The following is a 23,785-nucleotide window of genomic DNA, read 5'->3' on the forward strand; positions in this document are numbered from 1 at the left end:
TACGTGTTCTCCCATCCATTCTGTCTGCAATTTCTTGATTATCAACAACAAATAAGCAGATCCGTGAGACCCTCAATGGTAGATAATTTCCTCGCTATACAACAAAATTCCCTTTTTTGCATAATTGTGTGAATTGAGTAGAAATGTTGCAGACAAACTTACCCCAGATACAATGGCTCAGCTCAAATTTAAAGATAGATTAATAGGATCTTTATAACTTTAGTAATATTGAGTTCATTTTTAACTTTTTAAAAAAATCTACTTATACTCATCAAAGCCTATATCTTTTTTTTAAATATTGTATTAGTTGTTGATGGACCTTAATTTATTTATATGTGGTGCTGAGAATCAAACCCAGTGCCTTACACATGCTAGGCAAGTGCTCTACCACTAAGCCACAACCTCAGCCCCCAAAGCCTATTTCTTGAAGTCTGAATCTCTTGGATTTCTTTCTTCCGAGGCTCATGATTTTAATTCATTTACTTGAAAAAGATTTATTGAACACCTGCTTTATGGCAGTCATTGTTCTAGTGCTGCAGACACAGAGGAGACAAGACAGAGAAAGGCTTAGCCTTCTTGAAGTTTATGTTTGGATATGTCAAATAAAAAACAATACACAGCCAAACCATATGAAGAGCTGGTAAAGAGGGTTCGTCGCAGCAGAGAACATAGCAAGAACAAAAACAGGCATCTTCAAGGCTTCAGAGCAGTGGGCAAGGACCACAAGTGAAGTGTCTTGCAGGCCAGAGTCTAGAGTTGGGGTTTTATTCTGGGTGTGATGTGAGGACCCTGGAAGATGTTGAGTGAGGGAGACATAATCTCATTTATGTTTTCCAAAGTTCATTCTGACTGCAGTGCAGCCTGGGAAACCTTGTTAGGGGCTAATGTAATGCATGGTTAGTGATAATAGATCATGGTGTATCATGAAGGTGGATAGAAAAGGATAAACTTGGGATCCATTTTGGAAACCTAGCTGACGGAATTTACTGATGGGTTGGATTGGGTTGGATAAGGGAGGAGATAGGTTATTTTATTTAGAGATAGGTTAGGGGAAATGGCCAGCGATTTGGCAAAAAAAGGAATAGAGGGTGGAGATGTTGAAACCAAAAGAAGAAAGTGCTTTTTAGACCATGTCCAGTGCAAGAGATTGAGTGGGGGGGTCACTAGATTGGCCACTGAAGGTTGCTTACTTTGACAGTAGCCATTTTAGTTGTGTCTTGGAAATTTTTTTTGCAAGGGCAGGTGGCTTCATTTTTGCATGACCAGTAGACCCCTTTTTAGGTTGGCAGCACCACGAGTGTTTGATCTGTTTGTGCTTAGTCAGCTGCCATCCAACCAGATTGTCTGTTGGTACCTCTGTGCCATCCCGTGTCTTATAGCTGCCTCCTTGTGTCCTGTAGTAGGACAACTGCTGTTCAGTGGAATTACCTGTACCGGGAGGGAGTTGCTGAGGACGAAGACTGCGCCTCATACATCCCTGAGTCTCAGCAATGTAGCACATTTCCTGACTTCTTGTAGATACCCACAGTGTTTAGGACAAACAGGCAAAAGGAAGGATCCTCTGATCCCCAATTCAAGTGCCTTCAGCACTTTCTGCTTCACCAATATTAGCAAATATGATGGCCACTGCAAATACTTGCTTACTTATCCATCCCCTACCCACACACTAGGAGTTTCAAGGTACCAGGAACTCTGTCATGCTCACCATTAGATTCCCCAATTTAGCACAGTGAATGCTGGATCTAAAACATTGGCATTCAGTAGACTTTTTTAAAAAAATGAATCTTGGAGAAAAGAAAGAAAGAAACCCACAAAGAAGGAAAAGTAGCTTGCCAGTTGTGAATAAGCCAGTAGCCATGTGTAAAGCGAGTACATTCATTTGCAAGATCTGGCTACTTGAAAGAGAATGATCCTCTCTGTTCAGATGCAGTTGGAAAGGCGGATGGCAGGGTGAACACCCTTCCTCAGCAATCGCTGGAGGGCCGCTGCTTTGATCCTGACCACAGCTGAATTCTTGAGGGTCTTGCTGTAACATGACTCCCACTTCCGACTCATCCCTGGCATGTCCTGCTGTACAGGCTGCTCTATTCCATTCCTCAGAGCTGTATCAACCGAGAAGAATTAGGGTAACAGTCACTGCTTTATTTAAATCTGAGAAAAGAATGTTGCCAGTGCTGATTCAAAGGTCACTCTGGAATTCTCCCCGTCCTCAGCAACAAGTAGAACAGCACTTCCCAGAATGTTCCTTCTCTGGAAGAGCAAGTCAGTCCCCAGACAGCAAGAGTTCGGGTAGGCACATATCCTTGGGAAAGGGTGTCAACACCCGCTGCCTGGAGCCTCACAGCAGCTTCAGCTATCAAAGCCTCCAGAGCTCTTGTGGTGGAAACCAAAAATGTACCTATTTCACATTGGAGTTGCCTGTTTCTTATCTGAAGTCATCTACTTGCACTTGGCTACAGTAACAATAATGCATCTTTGTCCTTCCCCCCCAAAACAGAAGCCCACTCCTTCATTTGATGTCTGAGCAGAGAAATAAAGATCTTCTCTAATCCTGGAGGAAAAACTGGCTGTGGAGAGAGTCCACCATCCCCCAAGCCATGTACACTATACATTCCAAGCAGATGGATTTTCAAGGGTAGTTTTGATTATACACGATTGTCACTTCATGCCCTGATGCTGAAACCCCACTCCACTATCGTAGTTTTCCTTTGGGAAGGTCACAAAGAGCTGCCCTGCGTTAAATGTTACACCATAGGGACCCAGTGGAGGCATGCCTTGGGACGCACAGGTCTTTGAAGAAGCTTCTGAGTCCTCTCATTTGCAAAGTCAGATTGCTCCTTCCCATCATGTGGACTGTTCCTAGGACAGATTTTCCTTTGCTTTTCCCCTGGAAAAGGGTGCTGTTAAGTGGAGGTGGCATCCCGCAGTGAATGGCATCCTGAAGTCGGGGCAATACTGGTGTTCACAGTTATGTGAGAACGTTCCACTGCTCTTTCCCAGGCCAGGCACTTCTGAAAGATAAGTGCAAATTGGGGAATGCTGCATAGGAGACACGCTGGAAAGCAATGGATTGGGGGGGGGGGTGTGGCGGGGAATGTAAATTGGGAATAAATGATGAAAGAGTAAGTCAACAATTTCACTGATGAATCCCACTTCACATGGAATGAATCATAATTTTTTTCCAGAGAAAGCAGCCATAGTCTTTGTTTTACAATACTGGGATTCCAGAGTTCTATCTAAGGTTGGATGTGGGGGTTTTTGTTGTTTGTTTGTTGTTGTTTTTACTAACCCTGTGATTTATTTGTTTACTAGCAACACAAATACTTTGCTTTTCTCCACCTGAATTATTTTTTCAAATTCCTGAGCCTTTTCCAGAGGTGCATATTTCTAGAACAAGCAAGGCTTAGTTTGCATCCTGCCCATGGTTTTCTGTAAGTGGCTGCCTCACCCCATTTATAACCTTCTTAAACAAGTACCTTCTTATAAACACTAACCTTCTTAACCAAGTACAGCGTTTTCATTAATATGAAGGTTGCACTGACACTGACCCTGACGGACCCCTAACTCAGTGACCTGCTTGACTGATAGCTCTGGGTTGACATCCTAGTGATGGAACTATCTCCATGTACCTGTTGGTGGAGTTTACCTATGCAGTTAGGGAGGCAGGAGCTGGACAGCAGCTCCATCAAAATCCTACCACTTTCCCAGCCTCGCTTCCTCTGTCATATTCTCACAACTTGTGACACTCTAAGGTGTCTTGTGATGAGGAACCTCCAGCCTTTACAACCACCTTTTGCCTCAGCTGCTGTCCAAGGGACAGGGGTGAAAGTGGCAAAGATAGTGGGAGATCAGTAGAAAGATCTAGAGGAGAAGGGGTTGCCCCTGAGAGCCTCTCTACTCTGGCTTATAATGTTTGTGACAGCCAAGAAACCACTGCACTCTTTTGATCTCCATGGTACCCAGTGCACAAGCTGAAGAGCCATGGTCTTTTGTCTTTTTCACTCTTGCCCTCAGCCTCGCTTGTCCAGAGAACTTACAGGCCTGTCATTAGTGTGGTTCAATTGATATTAGCATGATCCAGTGTTCCATTCTTTTTTAGGTTGTTTGGGGTGTGTGTGTGTGTGTGTGTGTGTGTGTTTTACTAAAGATTGAACCCAGACTTCTTGATGCATGCAAGGACTCTACCACTGAACTACACCCCTAACCCTAGATTTTTTTTGTAATATTTGATTTATCGAATAGTACTGGAATTGTATTGGGCTAGCAGCACAGGCCAGGGGAAGACACATCCAGCTATTTTTGGTTTTGCTTGGGGGAATTTCTTGGAAAGTGAGCTCATCTTTCAAGATACAGGGGAACCTCCATTTTTTCCTAGGTATCCCCTATACAGCTGTCCCCAGTCATTTTTCAGAAGTCCTTGGCCCTATGGAAGAACAAACAGAAAGTCCCATACACACTATTAACTCTGGTACTTTCTCAATTCCAGGATACCATTAATTGTAAGATACCACATCAGTTGAATAACACCTTTTCCCAGGTGCCAGGAGCATTTCAAGGACAATCTATTAATCCAGCCAGCATTGGCAAGTGGGAAAAGATGGGTACAATGTGGCAGAAAAGGGCCACGGCTGGGGATGTGCCAACAGAAGCTTCTAGCTACAGGACTAGGTTGTAACTAACCTGTGCACATCAAAATAATGAAGCTATAATGGTCTGAGAGTTTCCTGTGTCTTGCCATCCTCCCGATAAACGTCATGTAAATTAACCTGATCCCATAGCAACTAGGCCACACAGAATAAAATCTCACTGTCTGCCAAGTGTTAATTTAGGCTTGTGGTTTTAGATTTCCAATGTAGAGGGTGGTAAGAGGGTGGCCTTACTATTATCTTATTTTTTATTTCTAGTTGAAATTTGGTGGTCAGAGAATGTTAGGTATGTTATCCATTTTATAACTTAGATACTTCCTTTGCGACTAGTTAGCATCCAGTTTTTGTCAATGTCTCCTGTACAATTGGAAATCTTACATAATCTCTCTTTTGGGGCAGGATTCCATATATATTATTTCGTTCAAATCTGTTATATCCTCACCTCTTTTTTCTGCTTACTCTGTTCTTTCTGAGCAGGAAGTTTTAAACCTCCCTTGATGGTTGTAAGGTGCTAGTCTCTCCTGTAACTCTGACACCTTTGCTTTACAATCCAGGGACTGTGCAGCTGAGCACATAGAGGTTTAACAGGTGGTGTTTTCATGCCAATTATTGCTTTGCCTCAGGTTCTATTTGTATCTGATTTACATTGCTACTCAGTTTTCTTTTGGTCAGTATGTATTTGCCTCATTTATCTTTTCTAGTCTTTTATTTTCAAATTTTCTGTGTCATTTTGTTTTAGGTGTCTCTCTTGTAAGCAGTGTATATCTGGCTTTTTTAAAAGTCCAATCTGATAGTGTCTTTTAATAGGTGAGTTTTATCCATTTATATTTATTGTGATTACTTGATGTATGTGGACTTATTTTCTTTTAATTTGCATTTGCTTACCTTGCTTTGTATTTGCTTCTTTGTTCTTTTTTTCCTGCCTCCCATTAGATTAGTAAAACTTTCCTTAAGCTCTCTCTGTTTTTCCTTTTGCTCACTTGGCCACAATAAATTTTACTTCTAAAATTCTATTTATTTAGTAATTAGCATTACATTTTTAACATGAATACTGAACTATAATTCGTTTTCTAATAAAGACTAAAGTTATCCAGAATCTCTGTCTTCTCAAACAACCCAAAGACCTTTGCATTATTTCACCCACTTAAAATCAACCGGTAATTACAAGAATTGAAATCAGGGTCCAGAACACAATGGCCATGCATTCTCAATCAACTGACTCACAGTGAGACTAGAAACACCTTGGTTAATTTAAAGGACATGAAATTTTTCTAGTTTACTGTTTTACACCCTAAAGTGCTTTGGGAAATCTCTCAAATTCAGAGCCACAGATCCATTCCCAGCTGATAAAAATCTATCTCTCAATTCCTTTTAAAGTAGGTTTGGACAAAACCTGTGGTCCACCATTAGGGCCTGTTTTCACCAATCAGATTTGTCATTTGTCATGATTTACAGTGGGGACATGGGATGGGATCCTTCTCCCTGCGCCTGCTTACCTAGCTTTGATTCTCAAACCTGAATGTGCAGACAGATCCCTGGGGAATCTGGTTAGAAAGCAGACACAGATTTGTTGGTCTGTATTTCTAACATCTCCCATTGGGCACACTGCTGCTTTGAGTCCAGAGACCTCACTTAGATAGAGGAGCAAGTGCTTGGAGAATACAACTTAGGTAGAAAAAGTGGGGGGTTTGGCTCTTGATCAGATCTCCTTGATACTTTCCAAGACAGCAGGTACCAGAAGAAACTTTCTCTCTGCAATGGTTTGGGGTTCAAGATCATTTTGTTTCTGAAGGTCTCCTTGAGGCCTGGAAGAGTCCTCTTCGTCCCCCTGTAGCCCAGGTCATCCTGTCTGAAAGGAAGTGCTCATTCAGTGCTCTGTGAAGGCCTTCTGCCTTCATTCCTATTCCTCTGCCATCCCTCCTAAGGTCAAGTCTCAGGCCTGTCCCTGTGTCATTTAAATGTGACTTGTGTAAGTCAGTGCCCTGAGGAAGAGCCAGCCCAAGGCTGGGGCAGGCTCCCTGATAATTTATGTTTAAAGCAAGCTTTTAATAGAGATACACTTTTAAATAGTAACCAGGAAAAGATTCTCTCCTCTTCACGGGTATCCATTTATAGGACTCAGCTATTGAAGCTCAAGGGTAGCATTAGGCTTAAGTTTAATCTTCTGTATACCGTAATTTACAGCACCAAGTAAAGCATTGTACGTACAACTATTTCAGTCATTTGCCGTGATAAATAGCTATTGCTCTTGGCGGAACAGAAACGCCATCTCTGCTTTCCATTTATGAATATTGAATTGGCTCAGGCAGGCTTTTGCTGTACGTTTTTTAAAGGGGAAATCCCCCGCAGATCACATCTCCCTAGCCCAACTGTCATTCTCCCGCCATGTGCACCACTCAGAGCTTGATCCAGACCGCAGTGCTTCCAGTGCACGTGCGTTTCTGGTGACTGTTGCACAAAGCGCTTGCGACAATTCCAAGTGCAAGTCCTGCTAAAGACTACAGTTTTATACCCAGTGCCACAAGCTGTTAGGGAGAAGATTTAGCTGGTGGCAGGAAGCCACCAGCAGGGACCAGGGAAATATCTGAGAGGCGATAATCTGATGCAGGAAAAATAGAAGAGGTGTGATTCTGTTGGATTCCTGATAGTGAATGATGTCATCAAGGGAAATGGAAACGAATGGGGACATAAAAGGGAGAAGAAAGGAAAGTGAGAGAGAGATTTTGAAAGGCAGGCCAGCCCAGGCTCTAAATCTCCAGGGATCTACTCTTAAGGACTTAGCTCAGATGTTTTATTCTCTGCCTCTGAGAGAAGACAAAATGGATATTCAGAGAGGACATTCAGGTAGTGACCATCTTGTCCAGGTCCCTTATATCTAAGTCAGCTGGTCATCCTACACTGAGCCTTCCAGAAATCCCCTCCCTCAGGCCCCACCAAAGAGCTTTCAGTGCCAGAGGAACTAACATCCTTAGGTCGGTCGGCATCTTTGACTTGTCTCACGTTTATGAGTACCTGGGACGTGCCAGGCATCACTGTAGGTGGAAGGACCAGGACTCCAGGACAAACATGAGTAGAGGCGGTGAACACGTGAACAAGGGTGTCGTCTTCCCTGGCCGCAGTCGCCAACATCATTTCTCAGCAGTGTCTCTGGGAAACAATCCCCTTGAAAACATTGTTGAAAGGCTTCTGTTCTCGCTGCTGCCTATTGAAGTTGATCGTCTACCTGCAGAATTTCCATGTACTTGGGCGACGTCTTGCTGTTTACACCACACTTTCAAAGCCCACTCGATTAGACTTGCAGAAGAACTCAGGAAGGTGCCTGGTGAGTCGTAGCTTCCATAAAGTGCATAGCGAGTTCTAGCTTCAGTAAGGTACTCAGGTGAGTGCTAGCTTCACAAATTTGGAAACTCAAAGAAATTCAGTGACTAAGGTCACATCACAGATAAAGGCAGAGCTGGGACAAGAACTCGAGACTCCTCACTCTCCCTGCAGCCCTCTTCTATGAATTTCCCAGGGGAAGAAATGTATAGCAGCCGCAAACTATAGGAGGCAAATGTACCTTTAAGAAAGTTTTCACATTTGCAGTTTCTAATTCCAAACTTCAGTGCAATAAACACGTTCTCTAGCTTTCTCCTGTCTCCTTCCCAGAGCATCTGAGCTTTCTGTCTGAAAAACACTCTTACAATTTTAGGTCAAAAGGAAGATTATTCAATCTGCTTATGGGTTTCAATCTACCCTTTCATTTCCTGGCTAAAAGATTCCATCAGAACAAAAGTTACCATCACTTCGCAGGCGCTGAAGGCAGTTGGTTGTGTTCTGCATGAGAATAAATCCATTCAGCATGCCGATTAGTTACAACGGGCGATGAAGAATGATGCAGACCAAAACCTCCAAGTGTGTGCTTCATGCATCTAAACCTACTAATGAGAATAGGGTTTGGCAGAAAGATAAGCATTAAAGTCCCTGCCACCAGAGCTTGGAGTTGCTCGTTAGTATTGGGAGAGGTAGAATACAGACAGATGCAACTCGATAACGTCTCTCGTTCCTGGGCCCCAGATAAGTTTGTTACAGAGGAAGTTGAACGGAAGCAATTCCAGAAGAGACTTGTATAGAGGTGACTCCAGAGGCCTGGCACCTTGGGACTCCTCTGTAACCTTGCTGTGACCTCCTGCCTCTGTTTGCCCACTTGTGGAATGGGTATGTTGTTTATGCTCCAAGGGTATTATTAGAAACAGTAAATTTGAAAATGCCTTGGCATGTGGCTCATGCTATAAATATGCCTTGCCGCCACGTGAAAAATAGGCGTTTTTTTAGCTGAAATGTATAATGAGGTTAGGCAGGGAACACAGCCGCTGGCAGCAAGAGCATTGCCAGAGACTGGAGGTGTGAGGGGAGGGGCCAGGTGCTCTGCTGGGGAAGAACAGACACCATCTATGAGGCGGTCTTGGGCAACTCAGTGGAATGTTCAACACAAACAAACACAAAGCAGCATTTGGCCGTCCGGCTTGAATTCAGGAGCAAATAGGGGGATTGGAGATGAGTGTCTGACTTTTCACGCTGCAGGCTCTGCACTCAGCCCCAGGCACCCACTGGATTCCAGAGGGTTGGGAAGAGGAAGGCCTGAGTGAGCCAGTTCCCACATGGGCTTCAGCTGCTGTGTTTGAAATGTCCTTGTGTTTGCCAGGCAGCCTTGTGGTTAGGAAAGAGCCCGACCCTGGAGCCACCCTGCCTGGCCTTGACTTTGGCTCTGACACTGCCTATGTGATCTTCAGCCAGCCCTTCATGCCTCTGTGCCTTGGTTTCCTCACCTAAAAAAATAGAGATAATAATACCTGTCTGGTAGAGGTTGTCACAAGGATAGAATAAGTCAATGGGACCGCAGCATCTGGAAGAGCCATGGTGTCCAGGAGCAGCACAGGGAGACACCTGTGCCTTGTGGATTCCAGCACATGGCAGGGTACAATCACAGACTGGATTGATTGAGAAAAGCTCCTCTCCAGAGCACTGAGGAGGTTGACCATGAATTATTTGGTCATTCCCAAAGACAAGCATCCATTGGAAGGAAGGAGCAAGGGCTGTAGCCAAAATGATAAGCAGCCTCGGCTGACCTCCCCACCCCCAGCTGGTAAACAGAGGAGGTATGCAGGGCTATACTGCTTAGGTGGTCCATACAGAAACTCCTGATATGCCTCCTCCCTACCAAAGCTTGGGGATGAGGGGATCTGTGTCCCCGAAAGCAGATTCCAGGAATCAGCATCCTAGACATTTGTATCTACTTGTCTCATATGAGTCAGTCTTTCCCAGAGTCTAGGATTCTGTATCTCTGTCTACTCTGGAATCCTGAAAAATCGTTCCCTGTTATTCATCTGCTTCAACCAGAGGGAAGAAAATCTCTATCATCTAGAACTCTCGCTTCATGCCCACCATCCGCCCTCACCGCAGTGTGCGGGCAGGTCTGCCCTCTGCTGCACATGTCACCGTCAGAAAGACTGCATTTCGGCCTTTTCAGAGCAAGTGTCTGGCAATCCACTGGTGAAAGGAGACAACAGTCATCTGCTGGTCAGTGTTTGCCAAAATGTGGCCTTAGAATGGGAGGAAGCAATGGTTCCTGGCACGAAACCTGGTTCCCTCTGGGCACGCACCCAGCCTGAACAGCTCCTTTAGAACCAGAAGCAATTTGTCATCTTTTGATTCTCTTCCAATACTGTCCCTGTCACAGGTAGATAAATGAGGCAGCATATGGGTGTCCAAATGCAGGATTGTCTAATCCCAGCAGTTTCCCATAGAGCCGTCACTTCTCTGGGGTGGAGAGCACAGTGAGGTGGTCCCTGGCTTCAGAAGCATAACCATAAGCAAATTTTTTCATCACTTGTCCCATTTATATGCAGGAAATGCTTTCTCAGAATCTCCCAGCCTCCAGTGTGCCATTGATAGGTACGATTCTCATTTCAGAATCCTGAAATGAATCATACATTTGTGAGCTCAACATCTCATGTCTGTAGTTCCACAGAATGCTACTAATCAAATCAATGTCTCAGCAAAAGCCAACAAGCATCCCTGAATTAAAAATAGCAAGGGGTTGGACTTTTTGTTCTAAAAAGACTTGATTACAGAAAGTCAATGGGAAAGGCGGATGTGTTTCCGTTCCCCTCAAGTTACAAGCTCTATACGTGGCTAGAAAAATATCCACAAGGTTTTCTATATAGTCCACATGGACTTTAGAAGTCAGGGTAAAAATCTTAGTAAAAGCACCAGGTTATTCCCAAGGAGGCAGAGAAGGCTTCCTGATCTAGTTACCAAAACACATGAGACCCAAGACTCTCCTCTAAATGTGTTTGGGATGAGCCCAGCTATCCAGGGCAGACCGCGTGCCCACGCCCAGGGGCTGAGCGTGTGGCTGGTGCAGCCACACATCTTTGATTTCTTTTGTGGTGACATCCTTCACCCTCACAGCTGCTGGATTAACTGGGCATCCATAGCCACAAGGGCCCAGGGTTGGTGGATCAACTCAAGTTCATCCTAACCACAGAGAAATTGGCTTCCCTGATAGTATTGAGCATCACTAAACCACCCTGAGAAAGGAGATAGTGTGTATGTAGTATCTCATAGCAGGATCCATTGAGCATAGGCTAGATTCTTATACAGGACACTAAAGCCAGTGGCCATAGGACATCTATAGCCAGCTCTTCATTAACTTTGGCACTGAAGGAGAAATCTAGCATGAACTTTGAAATTGAGAAGCAAATTCCAAAAATTAAGAATCAGCCAAAGTTGACATACTAGAAACCTTTTAGAAGAGGGTGGTATTTCTTTTAATGTTTTCCCAATTAATCAGTACTTTGGGTGAGCAGCTGAAGGATCAAATGGAGCTGAAAGTACAGGGCAGGAGGACAATTTACTGGGGTTAAGAGCTCCATCTTCCACCCTCTACTCTTCATAGACAGACTGGGTATTTTCTATATTTGCCTCATACAATCAGGGAAGGATGAGTGAATGGATGAACCCAGAGGTCTCCCAGAGCTCATCCCTAGGAAGTGCACCATACATATGGACTTATGCAGACTTAGAGAAAAAGAGAGACTCCTACTTCCTTCAAGGTGAGGAGACAACAGAATAGTTAGTTTATTAAAAGACAGACACAGACCTAATGCACCATACATATGGACTTATGCAGACTTGGAGAAAAAGAGAGACTCCTACTTCCTTCAAGGTGAGGAGACAACAGAATAGTTAGTTTATTAAAAGACAGACACAGACCTAAGTGAACCCTGCATTTCATTCATGGTGGAATCACATCATCTTTTCGTTGTTGTTGTTGGTTTGTTTGTTTGTGGTTTTGTTTTTTTTAAACTTTATTGTATTTTAGCTTAAAAGCCTGAACCAGTTGTACACGGTAAATTAAACCCATGTATTTACTTATTTTAGAAAAGTTATTTTGAGAGTATGATCTTGGGGTTTGGGGGATAGTTTTGGTGTCTTTCCTATCCATTGAAGAAGAGTTACATACAGAGAATAATCAATTCTGGCTCCTTGTATTTGCATCCTCGGATTCCTGTGGTCTTACCAAGCTTTGTCATAAAGCAAGGGAAGGAAGGACAGTGACTCCCTCAAGGAAGGCATTTCTTATCATTGACCCGGAGCTCAGTGCCTGGCAAATAGTAGGCACTCAATCAGTGTCGTAGGAATGAGTGAGTGAGGGAGTGAATAATTTACACGTTTGATCCTTGAAGTCAGTGCTACTCAACCTGCAGCCATGCATCAGAATCCCCTGGAGGGTGGTTAAAGCACAGATGGTGGGGGAGGGGAACACCCTGAGTTTTTTATTTCCAGGCTTGGATTAACTGGGCATCCATAGCCAAGAAGGCACACACTGATAGGCTGGCCTGGGACCACGGCTGTTTTACCTTTTCAAGTCTTTCAAGAGCTTGATATCTCTGACTATTTGATCTTGCCCCAAAGAATTCGAGTGGATTTTGTAAAAATTACTAGGGTTTAACCAAATGGGAAATCAGCCTGATTTTTTTTTTTTCTTAATGATTCTGAGAGATGTGAGGATCAATCACCACCTCCCTCACGATGGTGACCAACCGCACTGGCAGGACACAGCTCTAGGGTGGAGTGTAGGGGTAGGTTTTTGCGACACCTAAGCCAGTTGCTTTCCCATTCGATGCTGGAATCCCCAACTGGTGTCAGACGCACTTAACTGCGACATTGAAACAAGACATGACCTTTTTCAGAAACTGCAGATGAGCAAAAAGGGCACAGGAGATGAGCCTGGACGACAAAAGGGAACATGGTGTTTGCAAAGTCCTTTCATCTGGCTGTGGGCCTGACTGATGTCATTAGGCCCCAGGATTCAGAAACAAGAGGGAGTTTCATGGCCTGAAAAGGCTGCCCTCTGCAAAAGTCATTCTCCCAATGCCAGCTGTCACTCTGGATGGCAGACAAGGAGCTGGAATTCCAAACCCACGCCTCAGGGAGCTCCTCCTTCTCGCCCCCCCTCTTATCAGGGGAGTCCTTAAGAGGACAAGAGGACACACAGTAGAAGCCAAGGACGGTCAGTAGAGGGTACTACAAAGATCCAGGCTCCCTAAAAAGAGATGAAATGGAACCTAAGAAGGGAATTGGAGGGGGGAAGGGGGCCCTCCCCTTAGGTAGGAAGAGTATATTGGTAACCTGTTTCTGCATAACAAACGATGCCAACATTTATATGTACAGCCTTGCACAGTTTCTGTGGCCAGAGGTCTGTGAGTGGTGTAGCTGGGTGCTTCTGGCTCTGAGTCTCGTGTGGCTGCTGCTAAACTGTCACCTGAGCATAGTTGGAGGACCCACTTCCAAGATGACCCACTCCTGTGGCTGGAGGCTGGAGGCCTTGGTTCCTTGCTCTCAGGGCCTTCGGCCTCTCCACAGGGCTGCTCATAACACAGCGGTTGGCCTCCCTCCGCAACAACCCGAGGCAGTGGGGGGAGGAAAGAAGTCAACTCGCCCTTCTTGACCTGGTCCCAGAACTGTCACAGTGTCATTTCTGCTTTCTTCTGTTCATTAGGAATGAATCTCTAAGTCTCTTAGGCTCCACCTCTTTACAAGAAAGGGTGAGCCTTTTTCATCCCCATCTTGCCAGGCCTCAAAAGATTACGAGAATAATTGACAGAGTCTCTGGTGTCCAGAGGAAAGGGGCTGTGGCTCTTGGGACCACAGGGCTTTGGCCTGCTTGGGCCAGGGATGCGTTTTTGGGTAGAGGAAAGGGCACGGGAAACTTTGAGCCCTCCATCCTGTAAGAGTCTTGCAGACCTCTTCCTTCCTGCAGTCTGGGGGTGGGGGTGGGGTAGCCACCTGGGTCGGAGGCACAGATCTGGCTGCTGAGAGGTGGAAGAAGGGGCTACTGCTTAGAGCCCAGGCTGTGCTGGAGAACGCACAGTAAGCAGCACCGCGCACGTCCTTCTAGATAATCTTGCCTGCCAGTTCCCCAGTAGTGGGACAAGAACAGGGATTGAAGGTGGAAGTGACGTCCTGGAATAAGAGGAACTTCTGGGATGTGCCCATAGGGAGTGGGTGGGGAGGAGGCGGGTGGGGAAGCAGGAGGGTGGCCCCACTGTGTTTTATTAAAATTGTGTCACTCAGGATGACACCTCAGCCCCACCAGGAACAGCGGTTGGCTCTGTGTAGCAAAGGCTTGGGGTCCCACAGAGGGAGCAGGCGTTCAGTGTGGCCCCGTGGGTGGTGCCCATGTGTAGTCTTCTTTGATGGCCCTATTGTACTGCGTCTGCTCTTATCTCCCCTATCATCCCCAGGGAATAAACTAATCAAACTTGCTGATGATTTTACACCGAGAAGGAGATAGCTAATAACTTGGATGACAAGTATTAGAATACAATGTGATGTGGATAAATTGGGTCCATGTATTAAGAGCTATAAAATGAGATTCCATCAAGGCATGAATAATGGTGCCTGTGGAAAGGATTAATCAAATGCCCCATTAAAAGGTGTAGGAATTCTGGTCAGACAGCCCCTGTTTAATTACACTCCTGCCCCCGCCCCACCCCCACTCCACTCCATCCCCCCCCAACGGCTTTCTGCTAAAAGAAATATGGAAGAGTGTAGAGGAAATAATGGAAAAAACTGGGACATACATTTTTTGATAGAACAAGATCGTGAAGACAGATTTAAGCAAGCAGTGTTTAATTTAAGGGGGGAGAAGGCAATTGGCATGAGTAATCATTTACAAATGTAATTTCCAAAAGGAGCCCTATTGATACGATTCAGCAAATGCCAACAAAGCATTTACTTTCCCAAGGGAGAAAGCAAGACAACAAGAGAAATGCAAGCATCTCCCGGAGAGGACGCAGAGCAGCCAAGCCCTAGAGAAGCATCAGGTGGGAGAATGGGCAGTGCAGAAGATATGCACAACCTCTGAAAGACCACGGAGACTGGCCTTGCCTGGAGAAGGCTTCCTGGAAGAGGAGACTCCAGCAGACCCCTGAAGTGTGGACAAGCTTCCATGTACTGCAAATTCGTGAGCACACTCTGGTGACAGGGTCTAGTGAGGAAATGGGCTTGCAGAGCAGGGGGCACCTGTGGGGTTCTTCTCTCCATTTCCACCACCACCACCTGGTCCAAGCTGCCATCACTTCTCACCTGGACAACTGCAAAAGCCTTCCAGCTGTTTCCTCTGCTTCCACTCTTGTTCCTCTACAATCCATTCTGCACACCAAAGTCAGAATCAGAGTCCAAGTTAACCATGTCATTCTCTTGACTTGTGGCTTCCCATTGCTCTTAAGCTAAAAGTAAAAAAAAAAAAAAAAAAAAAAATCATTCTCATGGCTTCAAGGTCATGTATGGTCTGGACCACATCCTGTGCCAGGCTCCCTTTCACTCTCTATATGCCAGTTAAGATGGCCTTCAAAATTTCAGCACATTGGGTCTTCTCGTCACAGGGCCTTTGCACATGCTTTGCCCTTTCTATATGTGATTTTTTTTTTCTTTCATCCTCTCTTTCCAAAGCTATCTCTGATTCATCCTCCAGAATGCATCTTAATGATTACTTCCTCCTGGAAAACTTCCTAATTTTCATAACTAGATTAACTCTCCCTCATGTGTTGAAAACAAATATTGATTGTATGAATATGTGTTTAATGTCTGTCTCCCCAACGATGCCACAAGTTCTATGAGAGTAGGGATTCAGAGCATCCCTCAGAGCACAGCACAGCCTCAATAAATATGGGTTGATTGGATCATGGTAATTGGGAACATAGACACTGGTAGAAAAATTATACTTGACCAGTATGTAGGGAGGTACCATTATGAATTCTTAAGAGAATGAAAACCTGAGTTCATGTCCAGACCCTGCCACCCACTGGCTGTACTATTTGAATAAATCACAGATCCTCTTAGAGTCTGTTTCCTCATCTATAAAATGGGGATATTTACAGCCATTTCATGTGGTTATAACAAGAACTTAATGAAATCATATATATAAAAGCATTTCTTAAAGTGTAAAACTAGGCACCAATATACCTTGTTGTTTTTCCCCATACCTAGTACATTGAGTTATTGAACATGCATGGATGGATGGATGGATGGATGGATGGATGGGTAGATGGATGGATAGATGGACATCTTAACAGTTAGAGAGCCAGAACAGTGAGAGGAGGAGTACCCGGCCTGGGGATAGCATGACGGATGCCAACAGAGGAGAGAATTTCAGGAAGAGGGTGGAGGCTTGTTGATCCGCCCCCCAGAGTCACATACATAGAGGGGGCAGGGAGACCGAGGGGACACTCACTCAACAGGGCCAGAAGGAAGTCACTGGTGACTTCAGGGCAATTCCTTCTCAGTCTTTTCATGTTGTCTGTGCTTTCAATGACATGCCTTAATTGTAACTTAATCACTTTACTGATTTTTATCTTTTGGGGGAAATCAAATTGATTTGCACATACGGCAAAATTGGTGAGAGGACTCCAGCTGCTGCCAGCAGGTGCTGACAAGTGAAGAAGTGAACCTCTGAGCATAAGAAAACACACTGAACATTTATTTTAATAAGGCCTAGAAACCTTCGTTATTTAATAAATTGCCATGGATAATTGGTTTCAGTTTCGAGGGTGGTTTCATCTTTAACTCCCTGTGTTCCGGTAGCAACAGGACTGTGTGTGCACAGGGACTTGTGTAAGACCCTTCTGGGAGCTGTCGCATTGTTCTTTCTCTCTGGTCACACCCCACTTCCTACCACCACCTACGCACACCTGGGGTAAGTCACATACCTGCATGTGTGCACACACACACACACTGAGCGTCTAGGAACTCAGGTCTCCTCTCCCTTCTAGGACCTGACCTAGCCAGCCAGTGTATGGGCCCTGGGAGTCAGTGACTGCACACAAGCCCCACACTTACCATCTCCTGATGACTCTTTGAGCAAGAAAGACATCATGAATAAATAAAACCTCTTGGCTATTTGAATACTTATCTTCACCCCTGAACTCCAAATGTGGCTAATAAAATTAAATACTCAGTAGGATAAAAGGTAAGAACAGATAATAGGGGGAAAAATGGCCACTGAATATTTTATTTCCACATAGTAGTTGATGGTGTAGAATATGGATTTACGGGTATCTTAGTTCTTTTTCTGTTGCTGTGACAAAATAACCTGAGGCTGGATACCTTGTAAAGAAAAGAGATTCATTTAGCTCATAGTTTTAGAGGCTGCTGAAAGTCCAAGATTGAATAGCCCCATCTGTTAGGCCTCTGGCTAGGGTTTCCTAAGTGTATCACAACTTACTGGAGGAGCAGAAAGAGAAACAGCCACATGCAGAAGGGGCCAAGCACAGGGGTGGTCTTATTCTACAACAACCTGCTCTCACAAGAACTAACTCCCTCCTTGAGACCAGCATTAATCCCTCCTGAGAGAAGTGACTTCATGACATAATGACCTTGCACCAGGCTCCACCTCTGAAAGGTTCCACTTGCACACTGGGGACCAAGCTTGCAGCACATGATCTTTGGGGGACACACCCAAACCATCTCCAAGCCATAGCCATGGGAAAGGAGACAGTGTTCAAGAGGACTTTTCGATGGGTTGAAGAGAGGGCTTGAAGCCTGGGGCTCCGTGGCTCCCCTTCATCGAGGATGGCTCAAGAAGACGTTGCTGATGCAAATACAGAATCATATATGTCTCCGTCCCAGACCAAGGCCTGTCTTTGACAGCACTGATGTTTAGTCTCATCAGTACAGAGGTTTCCTTTGAACTGATGTATGCAGTTTTTGCCAAGGAAGAACCTTGAGGCCCTGATCCATCTACGAATGGCACAATCCCAGGAAGAACTGGCACTTTCCAAGCTGGGAAGTGTAGGGATGTACAAAATAAAGACCCACACATCCCTCATAGGAATGAGACCCACAGAGGAAGCTGGTGGTCAGCAGCTGGGCCCAGGTAGGGCAGGTTCCTCTCTGACATGGCTAGGGGCAGCTGGAAATGGGACCGCTGATCTGTCCTTCCACTGGTCCACCAAAGGACAAACCACAAAGCTCTGGAGTCCTTCTGTGGTCCAGAAATACAAGGACAAAATCTGCTTCAGCGGAAAGAGCGTGATCATTCAGCACCAGGCTTGGAGCTGGTTCCCAGCTTGGCTACTTTGGCTAGCTCCCTCCCTGTCTGAGCTTAAATCTTCTCATGTGTGGAAAATGAGTATGAGCACGCTTTTTTCAGAAGTGGTATAAGGATTAAACAGCATAATGCATGAAACATGCTTAGACCCAGCCTGGCCCAGCATGGGAAGAGAGCTGAGAGAGGTGCAGAAGCCATAATATATTCATCCTGCTATCTGGGTTCTGGTTTCCCTCCAAGCATCACTGCAGGGACCCAACCCGGCCTGCCCTCCAGAAACTCCATTCCTCTAATAGCTTGGAAGCAGGGATCAGAAATCTCCAGAAGAGAGAAGTCTAGGAGGGACTTGAGGTGGGGCTGGGGGGCCGGGGTAGAGAGGAGCAAAGGACTCTGGGAACCCTGTGATCCAGAGGTGGGGGCTGGAGGAGGCCCCTGAGCCAGCTGGGAGACAGTGCTCAGACAGCAGAGTGACAGTGTCCCGGAGCGCTGGTAGGGGGAATTCCAAGAAACATTATCGAATCTTTCAGAAAGGTAGACTAGGAATGATAACTAAGAAAAAAAAAAAAGCTTTTGAATTATATTTGTGATTTTGGTGAAACGGAATTTAAATTAATTTGACTTCGAGAATTTTAAATGCACACATTATAGTAATCGGATATGCCCTAGAGCGTTGTAAAATTCAGGGTTGGAAATCTCTTACCATCGATGTTGTAAGAGCAGGAACCCAATCTTGCAAGCAAATTTTAAAATTTTCTCCTGCAGCCCAGGAGACAAATAGTCTGCCTGCCGAATTTGCATTAAGTCCTCTCAATTATGCTTTCCCTCCAGCCCCTTCCTGCCTTTACCTTTTCTCCAATATGAACAGGAAATAGGCCTCGCAAATCTGATTTCTCTCACAAATACAATCCCTGGGACAGCCAAGGAAAGAAATAAGAATACAGAACCAGCAGGTGGTCATTTATGCTCTCCGCCTAATTTCGTTTTTTTTTAAATACATCTTTATTTTATTTATTTATTTCTATGAGGTGCTGAGTATCAAACCCAGTGCCTCACACATGCAAGGCAAGCACTCTACCGCTGAGCCCCAGCTCCATCCACCTAATTTCCTTTATTCCCCTCTGATGTTTTCATTTTGAAGATGTCAGTAGCCTATTGAATTTTAAAAGTCTTTTGAGTCTCTCTTTTTTTTTTTTTCTATCGTATTCCTCTGTTTTGGAGCTTTCTTTCCCCCTCTGAAAATTAAAATAGACCCCGCACACATTTAATGTATTTAAAAGTTCCCATCTCCTAATATGATACAAGTCATTTCTTTTGTCCATTGTGTGAATGTGATGGCTCTGAAGCATAAAATTTAGGACCCTGGACTTATGGGGAGTGTTTGGAGGCCACTCTTAAGTGGATTGCCTCTTTATTAACTCAATATTTGATAAGGCCTTTTGAAAATGCTAATAATTGTGTTCATGAGCCTGCCTGCCAAGACCGGAGAAAGAAAAAATGTTAAAGCTTCCTTTTCTCGCTCCAAACCATAAGTAAATGGCCTGATTCAATCTTCCTTTGTCTATAATTTATATTTATTACGTTGGGTGAGTCTGGTTAGCGGTTCAGATTCCTTAGGTTTTCGCTCCATCCAGCCTCCTATTATGTAATTTTCTTTGATAAAACCTAATATATACAACCCTGGACCCTGGAGCATAACATCATGCCAAACCCCAATCCAAACATGCTTTCTACTAAAGCAAACCATATTGGAAGACATTAAGGAGAAGCATTCCCTGGTCACTTCCAATTGCAAACATATATATACATAGATATTGTCACAAATCACTAGTTCCACGGAGAATTCCCCGACCGCTCTTTCTGCCTTGTCATCTCTGTTGTGAGGGCCCCCTTTGCCCACACACTGATGAGAAAATGATGGTAATGGGTTGTGCCCTCCTGAAGAGCATGGCTGGCAAACGGTGATTTTTAAATAAGTGTTATTTGCATTGAAAATGGGTATTTGAGGACTTATTGGCATGCACCAAGAGCAAAATCCAGACTGTGGGAATCTGCAGGCTACACAGCCCTCAACAGATAACTTGAAAGGAAAAGAAATAGATGGGGGGAGGGGGACTCATTGCTTAAAATATGCTTAAAAGACTAGAAAACAGGAAGACTACATGCACACACCTGTAATCTCTGCTACTCAGGAAGTTGAGGCAGAAAGGTTTCAAGTTCAAGACCAGCCTGTACAATTTAGCAAGACCTTGTCTCAAAAAGGGTTGGAAATGTAGTTCAGTGGTAGAGTGCTTGCCTAGCATATGTGAGACCTGAGTTCAATCCCCAATAAGGAAGGAAGGAAGAATGGACTTAAAACTTGTATCTCAGGATATACACCTGGTGTCGTGAATAAACACAGAAGTGAAGACTGAAAACCTGGGAGTCTGGATCCTTTCGGGGAAGGGAGGGGTTGCACATGGGCCAGACTCACATAGGGGCCTGGGGGCGGGGCAGGTTGGCACAGTGCTGTCCCTTGACCAGGGTGGTGGTTACTTCTCCTGCTATTCATTCCCGATGCTTTTGTTTTGTTGGACTATTATCCAACTCTCAATGCATACGCCTAAGCCCAAACTTGTTTGGGAATAAACAGGGACCTCCTCTGGTTTTCTCATCATTCAATTCTCAATTCCTGGAATAGCCCTCCGTATAGAGTAGGTGCTCAATAAACCCTGGGGGGAAGAATAAGCCCACAAATAAAGGACTCTTCTCTTCTGAAGCAAAAGAGAGAGTGTAGAGATCTCCCAAGGTGGGCATTGAGGAAGCATCTCCTCTCACTCCGAAGGCTCCTAGGCACTTCATCTTCCCCCTACCTCCATCCCTGAGTGTTTCCCCATTGGTTTTCTAAAGTGGACCACTTCTGTTTTCTGCCTCCCTGTCCTCTACAAGAAAATCAGTTAACGTGTTGTTCTTGAGAAGTAGCAGCTCTTACACATTTTTTCTACAGGCACAGCACTTTGGGAGCCCTTGAGTATTTTCCCACACATTGTCTAATTTGCACCACACAATAATCCCATGGAGTGTGGAGGAGGCAGTTGAGGCTGCCTTTTGAAGGGCAGGGCTGAAACTAGGACCTACAGCTTGGATCACTAAGTCCAGTATCCTTTTTACTCTACTGTCCTGGTGAAAATGCAAATAAAGGGAGACCCGGATTCAGCCCTTGTTCTCAGAAAGCCTCAAATCTATTTCAGGAGAGTAAGCTGCCATCAATACTAAGCACATCCAATGAGCATAACGTGGCCCTGCCTGAACCTGTCCCGATTTACTCCACAGAGATGCTGTGAAAGACGCTTGCTGTTGTGGTTTCTTAGAAGGATTCTTTCTGTGCAAACTCAGAGTGTAGAATGGGTGGCTCTGCTGCACTTCAGCTGTCAGCTGTAAGGGGAGGGCGGGGGGAGGACAAGCATAGACAACAGAAAGCCCAAGTTAATCCCAGAGACCTTGTTTTAATCAATCCTGTCAATCTCGCACTTCAGCAGACCTCATTAGAAATGACCACAGCAAGCCAGGCGCGGTGGCACATGCCTGTAATATCAGTGGCTGTGGGGCTGAGGCAGGAGGATCAAGAGTTCAAAGCCAGCTGCAGCAACTTAGTGAGGCCCTAAGCAACTCAGTGAGACCCTGTCTCTAAATAAAATACAAAAGAGGGCTGGGGATGTGGCTCAGTGGTTAAGTGCCCCTGAATTTAATCCCCAGCACCAAAAAAGAAATGACCACAGCATAGATAGGGAAAAGAAAACAGAGGGCCTAATAACCGGTCATGTCTCGAGCTTGACTTACACCAGTTTTGTCTGTAACAGTAGAACTCGTCTTTGCCATAGAGGCCAGAGCTTTTAGACTCTCTTCCCCTCATACCATTTCACACCTGTTCTCTTTGTTATGTTCTCAACGGCCCTGGGCAGGAGCTAGGACTGACTGGGGCTTAGAAAAGTATGTGACATGCCCAAGGCCCACGGCTAGTTAGTGGCTGCCCTGTAACTGGAACCAGAGCTCTTCCCAGCCCCCAGCTTGCTTTACCTACGATGGCCCCGCACTGGCTTCTCTTCCAGCCATCTTTAAGGACTCAGCAGTGGTAGCTCAGCCACCTGCAAGCCTGCAGCTCCCGCCAACTCTGTTGCTCATATCACAGTGGTTAAGTGTTCGCTGACCACTTTGCTGTGTGTAATCACTTAATTAGTTTGTGCCTAGGAGGAAGAGATGCTTTGTTTAGAAGCTTAATAGTGAAAACGTCCGAGTCTTCAGTTCGCCATGCGCTTGATGGCATGAGGGTGATCGCAGCCTCTCCGCCTGTGCTCCTAATCCACTTAGCACCAGGATAACCAGGGATGGCTTCATTCAAAGTGCAGCCACTGTGCTGAGGACGGCAGGAGGGTTGTGGCTGTGTTAGCGACAGATGGAAGAAGGCAGGATAACAAGGAAAACAACATTAGGACTTAGAAAAAAAGTAATCAGGCCTTTTTATGATCTTTGGGGCAAAAGAGAAGTTAGAATTTATTTTCTCAGGACCCAGGTTGGGTCAGTATTGAGGTTCACATCCATTGTCAGCTGACAGCCAATGCTTCTCAGCCTTGATGGCACATTACAGCAACCTGGGAAGCCAAGTGCCACATGTGGTCCCAGTGTGCAGCCCCGCCTGAGACCCAGTGGTCGGATGGTGCTGTGGTGGCTTTGTCAGGGTTCCACCCAGCTTGGCTGACTCCATTTCCCAGAATTCCCTGTCCTGAAGGTTGCTCGTTGGGGTGGACTACAAAGGAGGTTCTCGGGAGATTTAGAGGATGGAGAGAAGCAGCAAACATTTTGCAACACATGGTCTGTCACTTAGCTGCCAGCTGGGCCTGCTACTGCTCCACCTTCCGGTTCTTCTTTAGCTTCAACTCCTAGCCAGGTGTATGTGTTTAACCCCATGGTGAAAAGCCCTGGCTTTCACAGGACATCCATGCCATCAAGGTCAAAGGCAGCAAAGAGTGAGAGGTCTGGGTCCCTCCTCAGGGGGTTCCACAAGGCTCCAGTCTCCCTCACTTTGCATTTTTCCCCTCCCCGCCTGCCCGCCTTGTGGACTTCACATTTGAGCATCAGCCACCAAAGCTTATAAAGCCCACTTAACCAGCTCTTATTACTGAGAAAGGCCAAATGCCTATGACAAGTCCATACATACACAGATATATCTCTGTCTCTGCATCCTGCCTGGCAGTTCTGTTTCTTCAGTTCAATCCTAACTGATTAGTGATGTACAACTGTGGGTTGTCTAAGGATTGTTTTTATCCTCAGGTGGAAGCCCAAGTGTCTCTGATCTGACAGCTCACTGTCTCCATCCCCACCTCCCCAGGTGACACCTGTGGTAGATCTGTAGTCTTCAAGTTGTGCAAAGAAAACCCCAGAGTGAATCTTTTTTTTTTTTTTTCTGGTACCAGGGATTGAACCCACAGGCCCTCAATCACTGAGCAATATCCCCAGCCCTTTTTTTTGTATTTTATTTAGAGACAGGGTCTCACTGAGTTGCTTAGGG

The 23,785-nt window shown here is 45.3% G+C and overlaps 1 protein-coding gene and 1 long non-coding RNA gene across 9 annotated transcripts in view; one reads left to right on the forward strand and one right to left on the reverse strand.

Moving 5' to 3' along the window:
• Atxn7l1 (ataxin 7 like 1) overlaps positions 1–23,785 on the forward strand; it is a 243,741-nt gene that overhangs the window by 91,099 nt on the left and 128,857 nt on the right. The gene's annotated exons all lie outside the window — the stretch shown is intronic.
• The window catches only part of LOC117794695 (uncharacterized), a 35,477-nt gene continuing 26,500 nt past the window's right edge, over positions 14,809–23,785 (reverse strand). The window contains exon 2 of the long non-coding RNA XR_004618545.2: positions 14,809–15,424. This is a non-coding gene — a long non-coding RNA (uncharacterized lncRNA). The remainder of the gene's footprint in view (positions 15,425–23,785) is intronic.

Source organism: Marmota flaviventris, chromosome 1 (assembly GCF_047511675.1).
Source record: "Marmota flaviventris isolate mMarFla1 chromosome 1, mMarFla1.hap1, whole genome shotgun sequence".
In the NCBI taxonomy this organism is placed as follows: Eukaryota; Metazoa; Chordata; class Mammalia; order Rodentia; family Sciuridae; genus Marmota; species Marmota flaviventris.